We start from the raw sequence: 12,073 nt of genomic DNA, 5'->3' as shown, positions 1-12,073 counted from the left end.
AGCTCACCACCTTCAAGGTGCACAGCTCCACAGAGTTACCCAAAAGCAGAATAAATTACCCAAAACCCCCAATTCCACCTCTGGGAGGGAAGCACTGTCAAGGCTCTGAAACCTGTGCAGAAGAGGAGTAGCAATGTTCTCCCACCTTCATGAAGCTTCTGGGAACAGCAAGTGCTCTCCCAACCTTCTCACCACTGGAGACTGCAGACATGCTCTTCTCCTTATCTCGGTTATCATCATCTCCACTGAGACATCAAGACTGAAAAGGCAGTGGAAGGTGCTTTGAGTTTGTTTGAAAAACAAACAGCCAAGGTTTTCTAATCTGGGAGAAGTACCCCTTAATTCCACCTGTCAATCAGAGAAGCTGCTCACTGTTCCCAAGACAAAGCTAGAAGCAAAAGCTTAAATGCTGCCAGGTTGCAGGCCTTGAGAACATCAAACAAAAGAGCCAAATCATGAACTCTCCTCTCAAATCTAGAGCACTTTTATGCAGACAGAAACATACATTGAAAAGAAAAAATGAGGAAAAAAAATGTCATGAAAAATGGAATACCACAACTTGTAATGTTACCAGTGCTCATATCTAACTTTGCTATAAAAACCATTAATTTTTTTTATATCCCACTTTATTGCTGAGATATTTCTCTTCCACATGATTTTCTTCTGAAGGAAAAAATGCTCTCAAGTGAATTTAGCCTAATGAGAGACGTCTGCGACAACATCTAAAATCACCTATTTATCTTTTGAGAAGAAACAGCCTAAGCGCATTCCCTATGCTACCCTACCAATTTGCTTTGAGTTTGTTCTCTGTGATTAATCGAATCCCAGGCTAACTCCATTAGCTTCAGCCTTGGTGGTTTTCTCTCACCTTCTGTTTTCTCTGGCAATTGGCTTGAGATCCATCCACAGATTGTGCCCAAACCACCAAACAGCCACAGGACAGTAATTACTCAGGGTTAACATCAGCTGGGTTCACAAATGAACACAGAATTCAAAGGTTAAAGGCTCTGTATCCATTCTCCTGATATATCCTCGAACTGCCCTGAAGTAATTTGCAGTGATTAATATGTGTTACGAGCTGGCAGACATATTATGGGTGTGTGCCAGGATTATGTTTCAACGGAAGAGAAAAAGACTTTCTTGTCAGGAAGAGACCTTTCCTTCTTGAAACATGTAAAAATATCTCTCTTTTGATACATGGTCATTGCATTTTCTGAGCCTGTCAGAATGCAGCTAGCCAACCTAATCTCTCTAAACCAAAAATCTCCCAGAGATTCAGGATTACGACTGGGTTCCACAGTGGTAAACTATTTTAACATCCTTTAATATCCCCTCCCCCTTTTCTTTTTTACATTTCTATTAGTAATGTGAACAAAGAGTGACTGTGTCACTCTTATTATTGCTTCTGAATTTTCCATTCAGAGTAGCTTTTCATCAGGGCTATCAAAAATTTTTTTAATGGTGTTTTTCTTGTTAATATATGTTAGCCAGACTTGCTGTTCAGAATAGGAAATACGTATTTCTCTATTGAAAAATAGCATGATCAGGAGAATAAATAACACCAAACTGAATATTTCTCCTTCTTGTTCCTGCTTACTGGAGTAGAGGAGAGCTCCAGTAACTTGAAAGAGCCATTCTGGTAAACTGATATCTTGACTTGAAAAATTAGAATAATTAGCAGTACTTTCTTATCTTCTTGATGAAGTCTCAAGTGAGCTTCACAACTAAATTGTCCTATAAATGCAGCACAGCTTGTGCTCAGATGAGTGCCTTAGGAAAACCCTTTGAGAAGTGCTTGAACTTAGTTTCATTACTCACCGCTGAAGATGATTCAGGTTGATTGGTTTCTGAATGAAACCAAATGAGCTGAAACCATGCATTTAAGATATCACCATCTCCAAAAATTAAAGGCAAAGCTCCTGAAAATCGGTGAGTCTGATTTCTAAAAATAAGGATGAACAAACTAAACAGAAAAGAAGAATGATAAGTCAACACTAACTGATGCTGGAATGCACTTGCATACACAGCACAACAACTGATCAGAGAAGTTACTGGCACTTTTAAAAAGTGGTAATTTAGGAAAGTACCATTAATTTCGTCCCTCCCACCCATTCTTGGTTAGTGTGCCCTGGTACTTAGCACCCCTCGCTGACTTTTCCTCCCTTTTTCAGGGCACAGCAGAGGAAGTGCCAGGAGTCTGGCACCCAGGACTCTCTGAGGAGTGATATGGGGTGATCTAGGGAAATCTCCAAAGTCCCAGTCCTACCTTGATGTGGGAAAACCTTTGCACCGCATGTGGCTGAGGTGCCTGGAAGCATAGCAGAGGCCACCGTGAGATGCCAGGCCACATCTCCTGCCTGGAGGTTCAGCATCGGCTAAACGCTGTGGGCTGCCTCAACAGCAGGGAGTGCTTGGGCACCTCAACACCTGGTGACGACCAAACAGCTTCATTTCCCCAGCCTGCTACTTCTTGGAGGAAACAGCTTCCAAGGCAAAACTGGCTCAAAAGCAAACACCTGGCATGGGAAAAGGCTGGGCAATGCTACAGCAAACCAAGCTTCAGGTCTAATAGGAAGAGCTGAGCTATCTCATCCACACCAGCTCCGCCTGGGCTACCCTCCACTTCTTTGCATCCACAACTTCTTGTGCTGCTGCCCTCTCCTATCCTGGGTATGCTGAGGCATGGGAGGACAAGCATGGTGTCCTCCATCTTCAGGAATGGGAAAGGCTCTGTTGGAAGCGTTACTAGCGATGTCTTAACGTGGTTGCCCTGCTTGATTACACACTACAGGCCTTTCAGATTGCTCCTTATCACATTATTGTGTTAGGGAGCAGCCAGTAAGTTCTGCTGGTTTAACTTGGACTAGTTCCCACAAGACAATGCTGGTCTACAATACAACTCCAAATTTACAGCTAAAACTTGTACAAGAGACAGAACGTACAAAAGCCTGCTTCCCTTTCTGGCAGCAGCAAATTTGAATGTTTCTTAAATCAGAAGCATCGAATGCTCTCGTCTCTGTGCAGATCTTCCCCAGAGTTCCGGATACCTGCAGATAAAGCTACGTAAGACACCCTGTTATAGTCATAAAGCTTCAAATTACACAAAGACTCATTTCCAGTGGCCTATCTGAAGGATTAAGCATGAGAAAACCACCTACCTCATAGGGAAAACTTAATGAACTTGTATATTTTCCAATGGTTGAAACACGAGCCAGCACAGTGTGAACAGCTAGAAGTATTAATGTGAAAAAACGTAAAAGCAGTCAAATACATTATAATGTATTTGCCACTCAGATTCATACTGCCACTCAGTCAGCAGTGGTTGCGTAATATGAATAAACAGCATTTTAAATCCTTTCTAAATAATTGGCAATATGTGTTTATATAGGACTGGGGTTGCATATTAAAACGCACCTGATTTATTCTTCATAAGCAATGAGTATTTACTGCTCCAGTGATAGCTATTTAGTGTCAAACCTCACTTTTTAAAATGATTAATTGGTATTTAATTAGCATGTCTTACATACTAGGTATGGTAAGATACATCCTAGTTGCAGATGCAGATATAATTCTAATAATTATATAACTAGTTATGCTTTAAAGAGCCTAATATATAATGCAGTACAGACAGCTTCCATTGCCAGAGAAAAATAGCATGCAACAAATATAGAGCAACATTCTAAAAAATGCTGAAATTGTATTTTTGAAAGGTGCTTGGGTCTAAATCATAGAACCGTAGAATCAGTAAGGTTAGAAGAGACCTCTGGAGATCATCTAGTGCAACCTCCCTGCTCAAGCAGGGTCACCTAGAGCATGTTAGACAGGGTTGCATCCAGGCGGGCTTTGAATATCTCCAGAGAAGGAGACTCCACAACCTCTCTGGGCAACCTCTTCCAGTGCTCTGTCACTCTCACAGTGAAGAAATTCCTCCTCATATTCAAGCCAAACTTCCTGTGGTTCCGTTTGTGCCCGTTGCCTCTTGTTCTGTCGCATGGGACAACTGAAAAGAGTTTAGCCCCCATCCCCTTGACACCCTCCCTTCAGGTACTTACCACATTGATAAGATCCCCCCTCAGGCTTCTCTTCTCCAGGCTAAACAGGCCCAGCTCTCACAGCCATTCCTCATAGGGCAGATGCTCCAGTCCTCTGATCATCTTCGTAGCCCTATGCTGCACTCTCTCCAGTAGCTCCATGTCTCTCTTGTACTAGGAAGCCCAGAACTGGACGCAGTACTCAAGATGAGTCAAGGTTTCCTAGGCAACAATCTATTTCTTCTAGCATCCATGTCCAACATTTATGTGCCACTGCTGGTCTCAGACCCTGCTACATAACCCCACAAGGATTTTTGTTTCTGCAGGTTCACACATGCAAGGCTGTATAATACTGTCAGACACCTCATGGGTTCCTTGGTGCCCTCCCTCAAGCTGATCCCCTGGAGGATCTGCAGCAAATTTCTTCTCCTAAGCACAGAGCTTCCAGGAGAGTTATGGCTGAGAGCACACAGTTCAGGAGGTAGCCACACCATCCAGCCTGCCTGGTCCAAATCACTGTTCTGCTCTCTCCCCATGGGTTCTTTCATAATTGCAATGGGAAACTAAGGCGTGGATCATCCCAGCAGCAAATCTAGTGTTGATAGCAATAACGAGGAGTTCAAGAGCTGATGAGCCTGAGCAGAGGCAGGTGCTATAAGCAAGGATCTTATCACAGATCACTGTGACAATGTTCAATCCCTTTCCTTCCCTATCATAGATAGCTCCTTTTATGGCTACTTTTTGTAATAGGTGCATAGGTCTCCCCCAACATTGTCTTATGAGTCTGACCACTTACCAAGGAACCAGGAGCTCCACACGGACACTGGAGGGTTAGGCTCTGCCTTTCTGCTACAGCTTGGACTTTCAAAACTGGTTCAATGCCTAAATGCCCCTGATTTTCAATCAAATATATGATCCTACATATCTAAGTCCTTGAAAAAAATAATATGTTGGCTTTAGAAGCATATTAGGCTGCTTGGAAAACCTTTACATTGTCTCCCTTTTCTAAGGGTAACAAAATTGCCCATTTGAGGAGCAACAGAGGGACTGGAAGAAGCTTTGCCTTTCACTTAGACGTGCCTTTATCAAACCAGTGGTAAACCAGCTACTTCTTTCAAATGCTCACTCAGTATTTGAGTTTTCGGAGATGCTTGTTCGAATGTTGGCCAAGTAGCAGCGCTGTGACACCTCAAGGACTGAGCAGAGATAACACCTGCAATCAGCAAACAATGTGCTAGGACAACAGCCAAACCTGAGTCAACGTCTCATCACTCTGCTGGGAGACAAATATTCTTATCATCTCCTTCCTTTGGTACTCTGCTAATTCAGAGCTGCAATGCACAGGAATGAGAACTCCTGGGGCCACCGAGAGCATAAAGCCCAGGCAAGTCAAGTCATAACGCTGCCAAATGTCTTGGTGCTATTCATTCATCATTCTACCAATATCTAACAAGAGTCTCTAAAAGCCACCTGAATTGTAGCATGTTAGGTTTTGTCAGATATTTTTCTATCCTTTCCATGGTAGCAACAGGGAGATATTTCTGAACAGATTAGGAAGGGATAGTGGGGAAAAAAGAGTCTTTTGGGAAGTGAAAAAACACATATCCTCTGCTATTTCTCCCATTTCAGGAAGATATTCCAGCCCACAGCTCACCAACCTGGACTCTGAAAGAGAAAGATTGATTACTCCCCCTAACACAGAATACCTATCTCCTGTCTTTCTCTTGTCCAAGCTATCTAGAAAAAAATGTTAGGCTCTTCCTCAGCAGTCAAACCTTGTCTGATGTTGATAGGTAAAACTGTTAGCGTCCCTGCAGCTCCTCCCTCTGAGCACTGAGGAAGGCATAGGGATCCCAGTCCCTCTTCTGGGCTTCAGCAAAGTCTGTCCCCTAATTGGAGGCTATGAAGAAAACTGTGAGGTCAATTCTTTCCTCCAATACAGCCTTTTATCCTGTCTTTCCAGAAACACTGCTTTTAGCCCAGATTTTATAACTTACCCTTAGAAATATTTTTATTTCTACCTGTATCTCAAGGTCCAGAGACTCTCCTCCAGTACTCTGTAGGACTAAAAAACAATCTTGCTTCCAAATCCAGGCAAGAAGATGAATATACTCTCTGTGTCTCTTTTAGGAAGACTACAAAACCAACTCTTACTTGTACCTGAGCTGTTGCTCAAGATCTTAGGCCAAAGGACATGCAACCTTGCTGCTAGATTTATGCTTGCAGCTCAGAAAGAGGAAAAGTATGTCAGAGCCGCTGGCCTTCAGGCACCACAGTAGCATCTTACAGTTGCATTTAATGGGAGAGAAAAGGCTGACTTGGAGAGCTGGACAAAAACAGCCCCAAGGCGTGGCTTTTTCTCTGAGTTTAATAACTCCCCACGTAGTGCTTCCTCTCCTTTGAGCAATGCTCCTGCAGCCCTTCATGTAGAGCTCTCAGCTTCCCGTAAACAGGCACAAAAAGCCCTAAGCTGTTCAGCTGCACTGTCCTAGCCATCCTCTCCCTGATGTTTATCTTTAATTTTGCCCTTTGAGGCCAGTGCAGGAAAATCCTATTGAAGATAAATCCCCTCTTTTTTTAATGTTAAATTTTAATCAAAGTGATTCTCAGTTGAAGATTTGCGCATAACTCATGGCAAATTATTTGAAACCTTTTGTTGAGAAACAATTATTCTCATATAGTCTAGTCCCTCTTTTTGTCATCTCTTGCTCTTTATTTTGTAGAAGTCACTGAAGCAGCTTCTGTGAGCTATTGCTCTAAACAACCATTTGATTGTACTTGTTCAATGAAACCACAGATCTGTGCATCATTACTACCAGAATTGTCCTGGCAGTCCCTACAAAATAAATGCTTGGCCATAACACGCAGTAGCAAATTTACTGAGGGGAGGATGACAGAAGGTAGGAGAGCTCTGCCTAGGTCCCACATTAGCATCATACCTGGCACCTGAATGGGAAAAATGAGTTTCACCCTATTCCTCCATGGCTGCAAGCATGCCAATTGACTTCCAAATACTGATTTCCTAGAGGGATGCAGCTGCCAGAACATGGCCCAGCCTCTGTCAAAACAGAGACTGAGCTGGAAGACTTGCAAATAGCTGATGGAGGAATCGCAGGAGAAATTATCCTCATTTTGTAAATGGAGACTGTAAAAAATGAAAGTTTAAAAAGATTTGTTTGTGGCCAGCAAGAGGACATCTTGCAAACTTGCCCTCAGAGATATGCTCTTCACATCAAACTCACCACTTGGGGATACTTACATCAACATCATGTCTCTTCTGGAGATGACTAGAAAACTAGTAGTCTCCAGGACTACTGCACCATGCTTTTATTGACCCTAGGTATATTTTATATCAAAAGGAAAAATGAACATTGTATGTTATGAGAGCAAATACATACAATTCATTGTGGATGATCAAGGCAAAGGTATGAATTCCCATCAGGAAGCATGGAATAGTTTCATGGCTCTGAAGCCTTGCCTTTTGCAATGTGATCTGATCATATGGCACAGCAGATTTTGATGTTCTCTTTGCAGTATGTCACGTACTTCAGAGCCTTTGTGCGAACTGCCAGGAGACATGAAAAACATAGTATTACTGGGGGAAAATCAAATATTCCATTTTCTAGACTAACTGTAGGCACCTGAGCTCTGGGACGACTTCAGTAAAAAAAGTATTAGTGGCTTTTGCATAAATATGCTGATCTAGTCCCAGGCTGTTTAGTAAAGAATAGTAAATGTACCTGATTATGCGCAGCCTGGAGGCTGTTGTTACTGGTTAGCTGTTAAGTCTTTGAGTTTCTGAACACCGATTTTCTGATTGTCTGGAAGTTGTAAAAAAAATTAAAAATGAGCCCTCAAGCCCTTCCAAAGACAAACAAGCATCATGGTTCCTTTAGCACTGTCCTTTTGCTGTGCTCCTCTTGATCTTCATCAGAGCCAGACCATGCAATGCCCAGCAGAGTGACACCCTGGAGACAACCCCTGCTCCGCACGCATGGCCCTGGGCAGCATGTATGGCACATGGCCGTGGTGCAGCACAGCTTCACCAGGCCTCCTCTGAGCAAATCCCTTCACCCAGGGTCCCCCGCTGCCACTTCACAGCCATTCAGGCAGCACATCGTTGCCACATGTTACGCGGTCTGTTATGCGGTCTTAAGAGATGTTGGAGAGGGTTCAGATTCTCTCCAGTGAATCCTACTGTGCTGGGAAACTTGCCTCTTAATAGACCAGAGTGGGAAGAGATAGCTGCAACTTTCAATTAAAGTATACCTCTAAATTTTTATTTAAGGCAATGTTCAACTGTATAAGACATACGGAAATGTAAGTATTAATGACAAGCATTCAGAAGAAGTGGACCAAATTTGCTTTTGCTGCCAGCTTTGCAGACCAGGAGTGATTCTACTGAGATCAATGGATTATGCTGTGCATGGTCCATGGTTTCGAGAAATCCTTTGTACTTGAGTGAAGATTTTAATTCAGAAACAATTTCAAAGAGAAATGAAGACCTATGCACATCATTGAAGAGTCTAAATAAACATTGTTCCAACAAGATTCAATTGCCAAGCTGCAGAGATTACATATTGGTGTGTTAGCAACTTGAGAAAAGGCTCTGTATAACACAGGCTATTCATTTAAACAGTACAGCCAAATCAGTCACCAGGTGTCCTGTGGGATGTTATGCAGCAGTTGCCTTCGATACCTCATTGTCATCCACTTCCACTAGAACATTACATTTCATTTATAGCCACTAAACTCGCAGTTGATTACTTGGAGCTTTGAACCTCTTGGTTTAGGATTAAGAAATGAATTCATGGGTCTCCTTTGTCAGTGGGGGTGTGATCCTGTCCAACCTGCTCTAGACAACCCTGCTTGAGTAGGGGGGTTGGATTAGATCATCTCCAGAGCTTCCTTCCAACCTCAACCATTCTGTGATTTTGTGTGTTTGGAGCTCAAATGAAACTCACCCTTGGGCTTCTCCAGAGCTGGCTCAAACTCTACCTGTCTCATCTGGAAGTCGTATCAGGAACTCTCTGAACTTAGCAAAAAACAAATCCTTTCCTGGTGATTGGCTAAATCCTTTCACTTTCTTGGTGAGTAGGAATCCAACAGGAAAGGCAGTGGCTACATGGTGACGGGGCACAACAACATTGCAAGAAATGGCAGCACTCACCTGACCGAGTAAGAAGGTAGCATTAGTGGAGCTAAAAGAAATCCCATCCCAAGGGTGGACCTGCACTGTGGCATCATTCAGTTTGGACGGCAAGGGTCCAAAGTACCTTGAGAAAGAGGAAAAGCAGGCATTTCACATGTTCCCTATCCTCAAGTGCAAAATTCCCTCCCAACAGTCAAATTTGGTAAAGAAATTTGCCTCAAGAGGGCTTCAGTGACTCTCCCTAGCAGTAAGCCAGCTGCTTCCAAATGTAGGCTCAGTCACCTCCTTCTCCTTGCTCAGCCTGCACTTAGTTTTGAAGCCTGCCATGGCTGAATGGAGTAATCAGAGGCTGCTTTCAATTTGCCAAGAGTGCAGCTTTCAGTGGCCCACCATACACTTACCTACCATCATAACTAACACTGGAGCACCAGCTATTCCAGGAGCAAACCAAAAGTTTTATAAAAATGACATCGGACATGGCTATTCCAATAGTTCCCATCCTGTCAACCAGTATCTACTGCTATTATCAACCTCCTCGGAAGCGGACTGTTTAGTTAGCAAATTCTAAAATTAGGCACTGAGTGCCTGAAAAAGCTTCCTATTCAAAACAGGCAATAAAATGCAAAAAATTGTGCTACAGTTCAAGATGGCTGGCTTTGTTTTTGTGCAGTAGCAGAAATGCCTCCCACAGGGGAACTTCTGCATRTAAAGTACAATACCAATCATTTTCATGTCGATACGTTTTAGAATATTACAAGAAAAAACACATGAGATTTACAGATTTTTGAGGTTCGTAAGAGACAATTAGATCCTTGATGACTTAGCTTTGTGTGTAATACATCCCTGAGGACTTATTCTGACAGTAAATCCACAGGGAGCTCCATATTGTTTTTCAATTAAAATACATCTTCCAGAAAGGCACTTGCAGTCCTTTCTTCATTATCTGGAGAAACAGAAAATTCACCACTTCTCTCGGGAGCCTGTCACCTCCGCTGCTAAAAATGTGTTTCTTGGGTACCCAGACAAACATAAAACATCGGTATTCCGGACTCCTACCTCGTCCCCTTTCTAAGTCTGATTGATCACAGTCGTCATATGCTCCAGGCCCAACTCCATCAGGCGCTAAGTGCTGTGCCAGTCCCTACAGGGGTGCAGAAGAAATGGCGAGCGCAGAACTCGGGAGGGAAGAACAGGCTTCACTCAGCTGTAGAATGGCTCGTTTCGAAGAGGAGGAATAAGCGCCCATGGCATCCTGCATGTTTAAGAAAACAAGTGTCTCAGGGACTCATTAATGCTTAGTTTTGCTCAGTTAAATACTCTTCTGCAGGGGGAAAAAAGATTAGAAGAAGATTCTTGCTAAACATATTCTGTAATTCTCCGTTCAGGAGAAAGTATCAGTCTGCTCGTTCCCACCACCTCACGTGATCACCCAAAACAAATCGGGTAACATGGCAGTGAATTTTTGGCCGCCAGCCCTGGCAGTTAAAGTGAAGACGAAAGACAAAACAGTCCAGACAAGAGCTTCAAAACCAAAAAAAGAAGAAAGGATGGCAAAAGCTTTGCATTGCCCGATTCTCAGGGTGCGCGGGAGCCTCGAGCCAGGTCCTGACTGGGCCCATGGCACACGATCCCGTGAAGCGCTGTGCAGTGGGGAGAGAGCCCCAGTGAAGCAGCGGCCGCCAGCAAGGCCACCCCAATTTGGAGCGAAGAAAACTCCCATCCCAGAGGCCAGGTTTCAATGCTGCCACCGCAAGAATTGAATCTCAAGAGAGCAAATCACCACCTAAAAAAACCTCATTTGCGAGTCTTCTCCCCCTACCAGTGTTCAACTCATATTTTCACCCGGGCCACTTTAGTCAACATTATTTAAGTATTTGCAGAACTCCGACAACACACTCATGCACACTCCTGGACAACAGCGGGTAGGAGGCAGAACTGGGCATGTGTTGGTTAACTTCACAGTGAATTACGCCTGTGTACTCAATATAATTATTTTTATAGTGCTAAATCCTGCTCATGTCAGTGGACAGGAGTTTTGCCACTCTGTAGGGGGCTGCAGAGAATGAGAGGCAGAGCTCACAAAAGCACTTTGAGCAGGGAGTAAAACAAGTAAATAACCACAGAGCCGTCACTTGAGCAAGCCCGGTTACATGCAGAAGTGTTTGAAGGTACAAAAGGCAGCTCATTTCCATGGGAAATCAGTGGGCATTGTGCAGAGGCTTCTCTCTTGTGGCGTGGAAAACTGCCCCTTTAAATATGTGTTGCCCCAATCTCGTCTTTCTTTAGAAGAAGATGGAGAGGCAAAGGCTGTCGCTGTTTTGGCAACTGTCCCCACAGTGYCTGCCTGTAACTGTTTGCAAAAGTTGTTTCTGCGAACCTCACTCATCACATTCTGTACTGCAAACTATCCAGATGAATCAGCTGTTGCTGCGGCTCAAACTGAAATCCTGCCGTAACGCTGCTGTGCTGCGCAGAGCAAAGGAAAAAATGCATATAAAAATCCAAGCTACTTCAAAGAAACGCAGACTGTTGCTACCCCAGTTTCGCAGGCAGCTCTAGCTCCGTCCGTCTCTGAATGTACCTCCAACACTACGCACCCGAGGAACGCAAGAGGGATCCCTGCCTCTCCCTACAGTCCTTCCCAGGGCAGTCTCCTCACCTGCCTCTGCAGAATTAAGCAAAGCAAGAGTTCCGGCTCGCCAGAGGCGCTAACACTGCAAAGCCCGAGGACATCACGGCGCAGCGCCGAGGAAAACTTTTCAGCCGAGGGGTCGGCGCGAGCCCTCGCCTCGCCGGCAGCGGGAGGACGCGGCAGCCGCGCCCGGCCCCCCGGACGGCGCGGCCCGGCGGAGCCGCTCCGCGGAGCGGCAGCCCGGCACGGCCCGCGGGG

The 12,073-nt window shown here is 44.2% G+C and overlaps 1 long non-coding RNA gene across 1 annotated transcript; it reads right to left on the bottom strand.

Moving 5' to 3' along the window:
• Nucleotides 1-7,525: 7,525 nt before the first annotated feature.
• On the bottom strand, nucleotides 7,526-10,376 carry LOC146599616 (uncharacterized). Its single transcript, XR_014894970.1, has 4 exons — nucleotides 10,240-10,376; nucleotides 9,202-9,307; nucleotides 7,772-7,852; nucleotides 7,526-7,596 (listed from the first exon to the last, which is right to left on the bottom strand). It is a non-coding gene; the product is annotated as an uncharacterized LOC146599616 (long non-coding RNA).
• Nucleotides 10,377-12,073: the final 1,697 nt, after the last annotated feature.

The sequence above is a fragment of the Rhea americana genome, unplaced genomic scaffold (genome assembly GCF_003343005.1).
Source record: "Rhea americana isolate MKP2758 unplaced genomic scaffold, rheAme1 scaffold_138, whole genome shotgun sequence".
NCBI lineage: Eukaryota > Metazoa > Chordata > Aves > Rheiformes > Rheidae > Rhea > Rhea americana.
The sequence above is the reverse complement of the archived record's forward strand: the minus strand, read 5'-3'. Positions and strand labels throughout refer to the sequence as shown.